Consider the following 13796-nt stretch of genomic DNA (forward strand, 5'->3'; position numbering starts at 1 on the left):
AACACGTTGCACATTTCCTTCTTTTCTACATACTTGGAGATTTATTAGAAAATCAACCAGTAACTAAAGACAGCTTTTTTTGTTAATCAAAATTGAATCTTAGATTATAAATCAACCGCTAATGTAACTTAGCTTTAAATGTAACGACTAAGGCTAAATATTCTGTTTAAGTATTACGTAAGCGAAGTAATTACGAAAGTATTAAGTATTACGAAAGGAAGAAGAAGGAAGTTTGAGATCTCATTTTTCTAACAAAAGGGGTGAGGTCAATGAGCAATGTTTACAAAAAACATTATAGTCACATTATTTTCAATTTTTTTAAAATAAAAAATACATTTTAACGAAAAATTAGGAAAAATTAAATGTCCTGAAAGAAAATACTAGAATTTCCTGAAACAATATTCAAATTTCTTTTGTTCCTAAAAAGTTTCTTAAAAACCCAAAAATATGATCTATTATAACATTTCTATATAAGTTAAGTTAATTATTATTATTATGTTAATATATATATATATATATATATATATATATATTCTGTTGTTCGATGCCAACTTATAATGATAGTTAAAATAAAATTTAACACAATCAACAAAGCATACTTACTTATTCCTTTCAAGAGACCAAAAAACTATTTCAACTATATCTAGATTTGCGGTGTATCAATTGCATAATATTAGTTGGGCATATTACTAAATAAAATTAATCGTAATTGGTTCATACTAAAATTAAGTCACCAAAATTATTTAAGCGTCATACGGTTCCCCAAAATAGAAGAACCTGTTCTCCATCCATTGTACTTTTTAATACATAGTTTATTCTTTTTTATTTCAATAAGTATCTATTAATAAAGTTGACTAATTATAACTGGTATCAATAATATTAAGGCGATTTTTTACGTTTCTCCTAAACATACTACGTAGTTCTCTTCATTTATTGTGACTTTCAGAACATAATCTTTTTTTTTGGTTCCACTTATATTGATTTTAAATTATTTTGTATTATAGAAAAATATTTTAAAAGTATAACTTTGAACAAAATAAACATGCGATTTCGGAAAACTTACTAATTTCGAGACGCAGTCAACCATAGTTTTGTTCATCATTGGGTTTATCTGACATTAAAAGATAACACTTGAAAATATCGTGCAATAAACTCTTTTTATAATTAAATAGAGCTATGAGCTAGGAAACATTACTGATGATTTATCTTTAAAATATATATATTATAAAAATACATATATTTAAAATTGCTGAATTATTGTTTAATTTATAGCAAAGGTATCTGTAAAACCAATGAGTAAATTCTATTTTTCAAACTCTTGAACGATGTAATTAAATTTTTTAGAGAATTTTTAAGATGAGTGGTAGATTAGTTTCTTTCATCTTCTGTCCAAATTTTAAAATGCACTAACAGTCCTAATTAATACGAAACACAAACTCATAAATTGATAGTTATAGGTGTATATAAATATAGATCCATATAAATATAGATCCATATAAATATAGATGCAGAGAAATATAAAATAAAAAACGCACAAAATAAATATGCTTAAAATGTTTTATATTTCAGTATAAATTACTGTCGAAATTATAAAAAAAACTTTTTTAACTTCAGTAAGTAGATTTTACTCCTTATAATTATGACAATCTATAAAAATAGTTTATTCTAAAGAAATACTTTTAATTATATCAATCCCGCTACATATGAATGACTGATTTATGAACATACAAGAATAATAATTACTTATAATTTTTATATTTTTATTCAACTGTATTCTTCAGTAACGTTATTACAAAGTAATTATGATTGCAAATCCTGTCAATTTGAACACTGTTGATTTGAATTAAGAAGCAAGTCGTAAACAATTATATTGCATGCATCTTAATTTTTTTTTTCGGTCAGGACACTTAATAAAATGAAAGATATGTTTCAGAAGCCGTTTCTTATTATTGATTTATTTTAAAAGCTAGTACTCTTAAATTTACTAAAATATAACTCGGAACCGTTTAGTATTAATTTCTTTATTTAAGAAATAAATTTAAAGATAACACAATCATAATATTAGATTTCATAAACCATGTTGCATTAAATAAAATTAATAAATCGCTGTACTTATACAAAAATTAAACGGATGAGATAATTTGAATATTCGGCACTTATCAAAAGAGTCTTCCTCTCTTATTTAAAATGTCGAAAGAATAGAAAAAAAGGAAGAAAGAACGAAATAAATAAAAGAAAGAAAAAAATTAAAGTATAATTTATTACTCCTCTACTTGAAAATCGCCAATAAGGTGCTAAACTTTTATTTTCGGAAAACTTATATTTCATGTAAATGTTCTAATTTGTCAACAATTCCCCTCCTTTGCCGCATGAGTGATTTTGAATACTCAACTGCGAGAAAACGATGACCCCTCCTCAACCCCTCACAGGAAGATAGTTTTGGACGAGTTCAATCATAGAAACTGCTTTCAGAAAACTCCCGTAATGAAGGGACACAAATTCTAGGACTCGATCGGAATCAGAGGGTTAAGAGGATCTTTAAGACCTGTGATCATGAAGAACTTATCGACCGTACTTCTACTAAGTATTGGAGGCCTACCATCCTAAATTTTCGAAATGGCTCAAGACGAACAGCGGTGGCTGAATTCCGCTTGGCCACCGGTCATGACTGTCTGCGGAAACATCTGTCTAGATTTGGTACCGTTCCTTCCGCGGTATGCACTCTTTGCAGTTCCGGTGAGGACATGGACTCCACGCACCTTCTCCGCTGCTCTGCAATTTGCAGGAATTCTATCACTGAACGCTATTGGGAAGCTAGAGACATGTTGTGATTAATAGACTCTGTTGCAGCATCTTTTGTTTCTGTTCTTATTTTTATAGATGTTTATGTATGATGTTACTGTCTACAATCTGCCATTGGAAATTGAGAAAAAAATATCGTTAATACGTAACCTAGATGAGATTTGACCAAGTTCAACGCAGGCAGCAAAAGAAATACATCACGTTTTTCGGAGATCAACATGGATTGGTATTCACAAAAATGAAAACTGTTTTTTTTCTTTCTGATAATGCTCCTGAGGCTCGTAAGAAATTCTCGAACAACTATCTTTTTTCTAGCTATTGTACGATGTCGTTTCAGCCATGAAAAACGCGTGTGGCTCAAAGTCTCATAGATTTTGCGATAAATTACAAAATGTGCTTAAAAAAACGCACTTATTTCTGATTAACGTTTAAGTTTTATATGTGTTTTCACATGGTTATATGGAAACAGATATTTGGCTTTGTTTTTTATTTTATAGCAGCTGAACAAATTTAAAATTTATGACTATCAATGTACTACCTATAAATTTTGAACCTCTAGATCAAGCATCTGGACTAACTAGCCCTCATGGACTATTTTTGAGGAAACTAACTCACATTTCGGAAACATGGAAACTGAAAACTTCCCACGTCTAGATATTTTACGCCAGCGCTTTGATGGATGCGAGCTGGGAGCAGAATTCGTATTTATCAAAAATTACTCAGATTTGAACCTGGGTCACCTCATTTGGGAGGCGAGTGCACTATCCCCTGACCCACAGCTGCTCTCATGATACGTTTGAAATTTTTGTTTTAGAGTTTAATGTTTGATCATTATGACATGACATATTTATGTGATATACACTGTGTTTTCACCGTCTTTAATTTACCTTTTTAAACCTCTTAGGAAAAAATTAGAGTAAAAAAATATTTTTAAGGGTTACAAACTAATACTTAATTTCTCCGGAAATTCAATCAATTTTGATGTGTTTAACCCTATTTTTCTCAAGAGTTATTCAATAGATTTAGATTAAGTTTTTGTTTTCTCTTTGCATAAATAATTAATTTGAAACTCCTATTGTCCGAGCTAGTTCGACTTCGTTTTTTTTACAAGGAATATATATATATGTATATGTATATGTATATGTATATATATATATATATATATATATATATGTATATATATATATGTATATATATATATATGTATATATATATACAAGAAAACACGAAGAAAGTTGAGAAAAACAATATCTGCTTTGCGGATATAATCGTGTGGGCTGAAGAAAAGATTATATCTTCTTTTTTTTCCGGTTCTTTAAATAAAATTTCTTTTTTTTTTTAAATATAAATTGTTGTTTGTTATTTTTTTACTTATTATTTTCCCCCCTTTTTTCATATGTCTATAATTTTTCTTTGTTTTATTTTTCATTTTGAACTTTATATATATATATATATATATATATATATATATATATATATATATATATATATATATATATATATATATATATATATATATATACATACATTTGTTTGCGCTACAGTATTAATTGGTTAACATTGTAATGCAATGCCTTAAAAATAAATACAAATACTATAAAGTATATAAGTATATAAAAAATCTCCTGAATAAAAACCCATTACATGTATGTTTAAATGTAAAAGTATTGCATATAAACTCGTGCAAATCATTTAATTATGAAAAAAACTGTAATGAGTCTAATAATTTGATCTAATTATTATAATATACTAATATAATACATGATGTAATAAATATTCTATATTTATATAATATATCGTCGAATTTATCCTATCGCCAAATTTATATTCTAGATCGTCTATATATTTAACCAATTGATACACTAACGTAAACAAGTGCAAACAGTCACATAACACCGATAAAGCTGTATAGTATCATTTAATTATGAAAAAAACTGCAATGAATCTAATAATTTGATCTAATTATTATAATATACTAATATAATACATGATGTAATAAATATTCTATATTTATATAATATATCGTCGAATTTATCCTATCGTCAAATTTATATTCTAGATCGTCTATATATTTAACCAATTGATACACTAACGTAAACAAGTGTAAACATTCACATAAAACCGATAAAGCTGTATAGTATCATTTAATTATGAAAAAAACTGCAATGAATCTAATAATTTGATCTAATTATTATAATATACTAATATAATACATGATGTAATAAATATTCTATATTTATATAATATATCGTCGAATTTATCCTATCGTCAAATTTATATTCTAGATCGTCTATATATTTAACCAATTGATACACTAACGTAAACAAGTGCAAACAGTCACATAAAACCGATAAAGCTGTATAGTATCATTTAATTATGAAAAAAACTGCAATGAATCTAATAATTTGATCTAATTATTATAATATACTAATATAATACATGATGTAATAAATATTCTATATTTATATAATATATCGTCGAATTTATCCTATCGTCAAATTTATATTCTAGATCGTCTATATATTTAACCAATTGATACACTAACGTAAACAAGTGCAAACAGTCACATAAAACCGATAAAGCTGTATAGTATCATTTAATTATGAAAAAAACTGCAATGAATCTAATAATTTGATCTAATTATTATAATATACTAATATAATACATGATGTAATAAATATTCTATATTTATATAATATATCGTCGAATTTATCCTATCGTCAAATTTATATTCTAGATCGTCTATATATTTAACCAATTGATACACTAACGTAAACAAGTGCGAACAGTCACATAAAACCGATAAAGCTGTATAGTATCATCTGATAAATAAGATATTATAATTTGTCCAGGGAGTGTATATACATCCCCGTTATTTACCCTTCAATATTCAAAAAATTGATCTTAGCGGAGTTGTTTTAGAAGAGATGCACATTCATCGATGTATTCAAAAGTGGTAGAGCGAGGAAATCTGGGTTCAGTTGGGCTCAATTTATTTTCAATGGACAGCACTACATAACCACATAGAACTTATCTGGTTGACCATTTTCTGTAAAGTAGAAACAATCGGTCAGTTCGAGCACCAGATCTTAATTTTATAGAGTGTGCCTGGGACACAACTGGGGCACCCCTTCGACTTCCAACCAGAAATTGAAAACAGTATTGCTGAATTTAAATCTACGGGAACTTCTGAACTGCCTGGATTCAAGTGTGAAATCACGTTGAAGGTTGGTATGTCTACAAGAGGCGACAACAAATCACACCCTTATTAATTTTTTTTGTTCTATTTTTTTACCACTATTTCATAATTTTTAGAATACGACGAATATTACTCACAATTTTAATTATTTATTACAACTGTTGAATGGCTTTATTTATTTATTTGTTTGCATTCTATCAACCTACTTTCCTACAAAATTTGATTTAAGAAAATCGCAGGAAGGCAAATCGATGAGATCTGAGAACTCTCTTAATTTTTCACATTAGTTACAATTTCAAATACTGACACATTAAAACATGTTTGACAAAAACAAACAGTTTCGTTTTGAGTAAAATTGGATGCGATTCATTTGTTGTTAAAAAGAAAGAATATTTAAATAGTTGTTTCTTTTTTCTATTATGTATTAATTTCATTGTTTCCATTTTTACAGGTTCAAATGTTGGAAAGCGTCATACGAAGTAAAGGTACGATAACAATGGTGGTAAGTTTTTATTTTAAAATGAATTAAAAAGAGAGACTTTGAAGTAAGATGTTTCAGAAAAAATTTAATGAAATAACTGTAAATAACTTTCAACCTCATCAAATTTTAGCGTACTAAACAATCTTTATCTACGTACTAGACGTACGTAAAGATTTTAACGTATTAAAAAGCGAGTAAAACTTTTTTAAGAGGTCTCATCTGCTATACTAGTTACAATATTTCAAACTACGGAATTGCAATTTTTTTAAAAAAAAACTATTTTCTCTTAAAAGACTTATTTCTAACCTCCAATATATGGGAGTCAGGAAAATCGTAAAAATAAGAGCCCTTTTTGTGGCGTTTTTCGTCACATCTCTACATTTTCAGAAATGCTATTACACTTAAAAAAAAAAAAAAAAAAAAAAAAAAATTAAATCTTTGACCAGTATTTCGTACTAAGTTTTTCATTATCCAAAAATTTAGTTAAGTGAAAAATCATTTTATTTTAATTTCACCATAAATTGTGAAGTATGATCGAGAAATATTCCATGGTGAAACTGACTGCACCAAAATTAGGTAAAAGACACAAAACTTAGACGGTGACTAAATTGAACGATAATTGTTTACGACGCCATGTTTTCTTTACAACTCGGTCTCGGTGTATCAAGATGACTAATGTATGTTTATAGAAGTATCTACTTATTTAGGTAGTTAAATGTTTTATTTGCACAAATTATAGTTCATTTCTTTTATGTTGGCTTTTTAAATTTGGTTGGTGATATGAAACGGTTTAAGGAAATACTTCTATATAGGGAAGAGTCGGGTAGCCATGTTTACTTAACCCTTTCGCGCCGACTGTCACAAATACGTGACAGCAAAAAACCGTATCAATCAGGGTAAGAAGATAAAACTGGTAATCAACGTATTTCTTTAGCAGTTTATTTGTAGGCGGAGTTATAATTTTTTGATTTATTTAATTCACCATTACTTTGTTCAAAATAAAACTATTTAGTTATACTTTGAATTAACATTGATTATATATATGACTAAACTAACAATAATTAAAATAAAAGCAAAGTAAGTCTGTCAAATTAGTAACGACTACATTTAAGTTACTGTTTTTTATTTAATTGCAACTTGATTCTGATTTTGTACGAATGCTTTTCTGAATCACCCGTCCCCAAGGGGTTAAGGAGTATTGCTTATATTTCTGCATAATATTGAGTAATAATCAATATTTTTTGTATGTTTCTATTGTTTTATCATCTAATTAAATAATTCAAAAAGAATAAACCAAAAAAAGAATAGTTTTGCTTAAAAAAAATCGAAATTTAAAAAAGCATGTTTTTCAGCTCTTTTCAAAATGCATCGGGTAGCCCCGCCCAGTTACAAAAATTATGTTTCTTGACTGTTTTTTCAGGTGTAAATGAAAATGACCAATGTATTGACAATAGGTAAACTTCGTTTATCATTTTTATCACAAAATTATTTTATTTATTACATATTTATATACTTTTAGTGAATTCTATCATTTAATAACAATCATTTAATAACAACAATATTTGTTGTTAAAAATGCATATAACATTCAAATTTGAAGCAATAAAATAATAATCTTTGCAACCGCACATTTATCGACGGTGATACTCGACATTCATGTGAGCTGGGCTACCCGAAATCCAATTTTTTTTTGCAAATTTGTAATTTTTCGAACAATTTTTCACAGATAGACTTCTTTCTTTGTGCAAATTAAACTTAAGACTACATACTTTAATGCTGTATGTATAGAAAAAATTATTTTTTTGGCATTAAAATGAAGTTGAATCGAAACATTCAACCAATTTTTCTTAATTTCATGACTACTGTATTCAACATATTTTCAAAACTATTGTTTACCATGTTAACAGCTGCATAAATACTTGAAACTTTGAAAATAATCTTTTTTTAATATAACAATTAATGTCCGATGGCCCATTGACTTGAAAAAATATTCTATACATCTGAAATTGACAGTGGGCAGGGGTACCCGCGTGGCGGTGCTACCCGACTCTCCCCTATGTATGTCAAAATAACCTACACTTCCGGAAAATAGTTTTGTTACGGTAAGTAGCAGCCCTGACTTGCATTTGAGTGCTTTAAAAATAACTAATAATGTTGCAAAAATCCCGTGCTTTAATTAAAAAAAAGAAAATAGGTGTTTTGTTTCTTCAAAACACCTACTTTTTGCGCAACCTTCAAATAATAATTGCAGTTATTGAAAAAAAAAATAGTAAAATTACCTCCATTTTATATAGTCACAAATTAATGGCAATTTTTTAGTGCAACGTGGCTCGTAATTTTTAACAGTGTATATCGCTCAAATTTGTTGCCGATAATGCTATTATATCTGTCAAATACTTTACAGCCTTAATAAGATAAACCAGGGTGTATTCTTGGTTAGATTTCTCCTAAGAGCAAAAAAACTCCCTTAATATAATAAGCAAGAGATTCCCATAATATGTAATCCTCTTCGGAAATGACATACACTTTGGAAGTCCATGCAGGAGGTTCCCTTAATATGTGATCCGTATCAGAAATGACAAACACTTTAGAAATCTATGCAGGAGATTTCCTGAATATGTAATCTTTATCAGAAATGACACGTACTTTGGAAGTTTATGCAGGAGACTCCTATGTAATCCTTTTCAAAAATGACATACACGTTCGGAATCGTAAATTAATATTTAAACGAGGAGAGAGCATAATCGCAATCAAAATTACTGTACAAGATAGTGAATGTATCAAAACAGGTTTGACAATTGTAAAAAACAGAAAACAGTTGAAAGTAGATTATTAGAAACACATCCAATTAAACCTGTTTTGATCTTTATCTTGTGTGCCTTTCTCTACTGTAATTCGTCAGATATCGATTGTGTTTTTGTCTTCTCCTATCTTATGTATTAATTTGGGGCTCCCAATGTGCATGCTTGTTTGTTCAACTTTATAATAGAAACTCTAAAAAAAAATTTTAAGGGTGGTTTTACGGAATGATCTTCATAGTAATAAAAATCTAAATCCATGCTTTAAATTAACGTTCAAGTAGAAATGTTCCAATCGTTATCTTTTTCTTCTGTATTTTAAAGCCCCATTTAAAAATTTGTTTAATGTTCGTCCTCAAACATTTTTCTTGAGCCTTACATTTAATGGCAAAAATATTTAATTTCGTATATAAAAGTTTTGAAGAATGAAATATAACTTTGGAATAACATTATTTAACTTTTTATTACTTTTTCCAGCTACATTAAGTAACGGGGTTTCTCCACAATTATAGGAAAAGAAAAATGAATTAAAAACCAACATTTTCGAAAAATTATTTTAATTTTCAATGAATTATAAAATAATCCATTTATATTTCAAATTCGGTGAACATATACTAGAAGTTATTTTTGTTTACATTTTTGTTGTTAGTGAAAAATTAACCGAAATTAAAGTATCTGAGGCTACTGCAAAAGCATGATTTTGAGCGAAAGTTTTGAAATTGTGTTTATTATAAATTTAAAATCTCTGTACTCTTAGCTTTCTAAGAATACATTACTTTTGTTCGTACTCCAATTATTTTCAAAATTATAGCAGTTTTTGTTCAAGGTGACAACAGTGGATAGACTAATGATTTTAAGATTTCAAATGCGCTTAGCTTAAAATTAGATTTTTTTTCACATTTTACACAACATTAAACATGATATCTCATGTTGTTTTTAAAATAATTGTCTACAATTTTTTATGAGTGTTAATGATTACAGCACACATGTTTTGAACAGCAGACTAAGAGAAAAAAGTATAATTTTAATTTTATGCATGTTTTTTCGGTAAGACAAGAGCGGAAATTTTTGAAAAAATTGCTATTTTAACTGCATTAATCCTTAACTTAGTATATGCACTTGATTTTAAGTTAACAGTTCAAAGCATAGTTGATAGAAAAAAATAAATAAAGTTCTCAAAGGACCTTCTAAATGAAGACCATAAAGGATTTTTTGTTTTAGCTGGTGGAATTTTTTTTACAGTGTTTACCGTATATGCATAAAAAGATCTTATTTTTTACCTAAAAATTGCCATTTAAAATAAAATAGTAAAATTGTTTTTGCTGCCTTTATGGACTTTTACACATAATAAAATAAATAAACTAGTTTTTTTTAAATTTTGTATTGATATCTAAAAAGCAATTGTCGAAACTAGTGGGTGCCTTAACTGGATGCCTTAAAAATTTTTGCAATGGTAAAATTTTATTTCATTTTATAACCGTCGTTGAACAGCAGATTGAATTTTCAGTTCACGGCTACCAATGTCCAACTCCATATCCTTGTAACTTTGAACCCAGTCCAGAAAACAAGGAAACTGCTGGATCAAGTATTGGAAAAAATTTGCCTTTGTGGAGGAGTTTTTGATGAAACTAACCCGCATTTCCGTTGCATGGACAGCAAAACCACGAAAATCTTCCCCGGTTAGCTTGACGGCAAGCTGGTGGATATTTATACGCCAGCATTGTGGTCGGAGAGAGCCGGGTGCGGAATTCGAATTAACCAGCCATTGTCGGGATTCGAACCCCGGTTCACCTCCTTGGGAGGCGCTCTATTCCTTGAGCCACCACGGCTCTACGGTAAAAGTTTAAAATGTTGTTGTCTCTTTGACCTTTTTACAACCCAGTTGGCTAAGCCATATCATTCCTTCTAGGCTGAATTACTTCATAGTATGATACGAATTGGATGAAATATAGAACTTCATTCAATTCGTATCATACTATGAACTATCTATCATACTTTAACACTTTTGTGCGGTTGCCTCTATTTTACACCAAATTATGACTCAAGGTACAGTTCACAGTTCAATTACAAAGAGTAGAATTTATTACGTGACCAATTTTGCACTCATTTCTAAAATTCATGTATATAACCATCATTCCCTGCAAAATTAATTTTTAATAATTATTCCTTGACATTATTATGATTAAATACTTTTGTGAGACAATATGTATATAAAATTTTTAAAATAATGTAACAGTTCACTTACTCAAAAAAATAACGAACGATATATTCACTTCTGCCACCAGGTTTATTTATACCAGAAGTTATAAAAATTAAGTTATTTAAAGAAATTACCTGAGCTTCTTGGATTAAAAAATAAATAATAAAAATAAATTTATCAAGCTCAGAAAATCTTGGTGACTCATGAATAAAACACATTAATGTATTTAAGTCAAAAAATGTAAACTTTTCCGAAAAATAAACCCTTTTATGCAAAATTTTTTAAACCTTTTAAGTTTCAAGAACTATTCAACTAATTTCGTTTATCATTTTGATTTATATTGCTTATGCTTGAAAAATATATATATTTTCGTTCGCTATCTAATTAAAGGGAAAACAGAAGGAAAAAAATTTTTTTTTTCATGAAATCATTTCTGAGTGTCATTTCTATATTTACTTAAACGTGTTCGAATAATTAGTTTAAAGATAATACAAAAAGTACGACAACCAATTGTTTTCCTGACTGATCATATTTTCCAGAAGAAGGAAGATAAATTATTCTAATCATAAAAAGGCAGTTGGCTTTTCAGAGAAGTTAATATAATTTTGAGGGAGACATTGAAGTTGTTCGTTTGTAAGGAAAATACAATAATTAGATCCGCTAATAATTTTAAGACTTTGATGGCAATGTCTTGTACCAATTAGAATGGAAATAGACCTTAAAATATGTTTCTCATGCTTTCTGGAAAAGTTTAATTGAAATGGCGGCACTATATTGATAGAAGTTAGTTAATTATTTCATTTTCAAACGTATTTCTCAATTATAAGAGAAGGAAAAGGTACATGAAAATGCTTTTAAGTGTTTAAATGAAGTGGGTTAAACATATTTCAGTGGCCTCCATTTTATGATTTAGATATACTATTTCTGTATAACTTCACTTCGACAAATCAAAATAAATTGTGTGTTTCACAAAGAATTAGCACAAACTTTTGATATCAGATAATACGTTTTGATGCTCTGAATTGGAATATTAAATATGTTAGGGCCTCTTTTATGGTTGCTAAGTTATAGTTTTAAACCAAGATAAGATAGTTTTAAAATAAGATAGGGAAAGAATTGTTCAGAAAGACCTGTAACTGGAAATTAAGGATATTTTTTAACAAGTGACATTGGACCACAGTTCAAAAAAAGGCTTTCGATTTAAATCTAATTTCGCAATGATGTAACTTTTTTTAGAACATTTTGTATGCATTAAAGAAATTTTAATGAAATTAAATTATATACTTATATGAATTAATGCACCAACCGATCTATGTAAGGGTCAAGGAACTCGCCTTTCTTCAGAATGTTTCTGGGTTTGAATCCCGGACAAGGCATGGATGCTCTTTCATTATCTGCACAATCTGTCTTAACTGTGGGAGCAACGTTGGCCCACCTAATACGGTGCCCCTGAAAGAATAGCCAATAAATCTGCCCTCCAAATGCCTGTATTGACGAAATGTCTTCTCAGTTGGGTATTGGAAAAAAAAGGAATGAATGAAACACATTTACTAATTCAATACAATACTAAAATAGAAATATAAAACAAACACAAAAGGGAAAAAAATTCATAGAATCAGTTTTGGATCTCTAGGTTTATGTCAGTGACTACAGAACAGAGTTTATATATTGCGATAAAAAGTGAAAAATAAATGTAAAAAATTCACCTTCTGAATTATGACACTCATCTTCAAGAATCATATGCAAATTAAGGCAGCTCAGAATAACATTTTATACATGTGTATTATCGAAAATAATAGAGAATTAGTTTTATCAAAAATAAAATTTTATCCTTTCTGGTTTCGAAAACTCCCATTTTCTTTTTTTATTTCTCTCTGAAATTCGTATAACAGAAATAAGGTTCTAAAATAATTTTTCCTAGCTAGATCTTATTTAATTCCGTATTTCACTTTGTATTTCATTTCGCATTTCAATATATTCGAATATATTTAATATATTCGAGGTAAAAAGAATTTAAGGAAGAAAGGAATGTTTCTTTTCATATGCATTCATAAATCTTCCTTATGGAATGATTTTCGAAAAAATTATAAGTAGTAAAATAATGTTAATGACATTGATCACAAATTAAATTTTTATCCTTTCTAGTTTTTTCCTTCCCTTCATGCATCATTCTTTCTGAAATTCATGAAAGCAAAAAATATGGGCTCCTTATGCTTAGCTGTTATTTAATTCCAGATTTCAATGACAGGAGGAATACGTAATTTACGTATTTTTAGTCAATGGAAAAAAGGGATCAAAGAGATTTGAAAGAAGAAAA

At 28.3% G+C, this 13796-nt stretch overlaps 1 protein-coding gene across 3 annotated transcripts in view; it reads left to right on the forward strand.

Moving 5' to 3' along the window:
• LOC107455838 (octopamine receptor beta-2R) overlaps nt 1-13796 on the forward strand; it is a 112406-nt gene that overhangs the window by 73543 nt on the left and 25067 nt on the right. For 2 of the 3 annotated variants that reach the window (XM_021147613.4, XM_021147612.4), the window contains exon 2: nt 6453-6503. The gene's annotated coding sequence lies outside the window, so the exon portion shown is untranslated. The remainder of the gene's footprint in view (nt 1-6452; nt 6504-13796) is intronic. The other variant, XM_021147614.4, reaches the window with a different exon arrangement.

Source organism: Parasteatoda tepidariorum, chromosome 11 (genome assembly GCF_982258835.1).
Source record: "Parasteatoda tepidariorum strain Cologne lab strain chromosome 11, Ptep-v5.0, whole genome shotgun sequence".
NCBI lineage: Eukaryota > Metazoa > Arthropoda > Arachnida > Araneae > Theridiidae > Parasteatoda > Parasteatoda tepidariorum.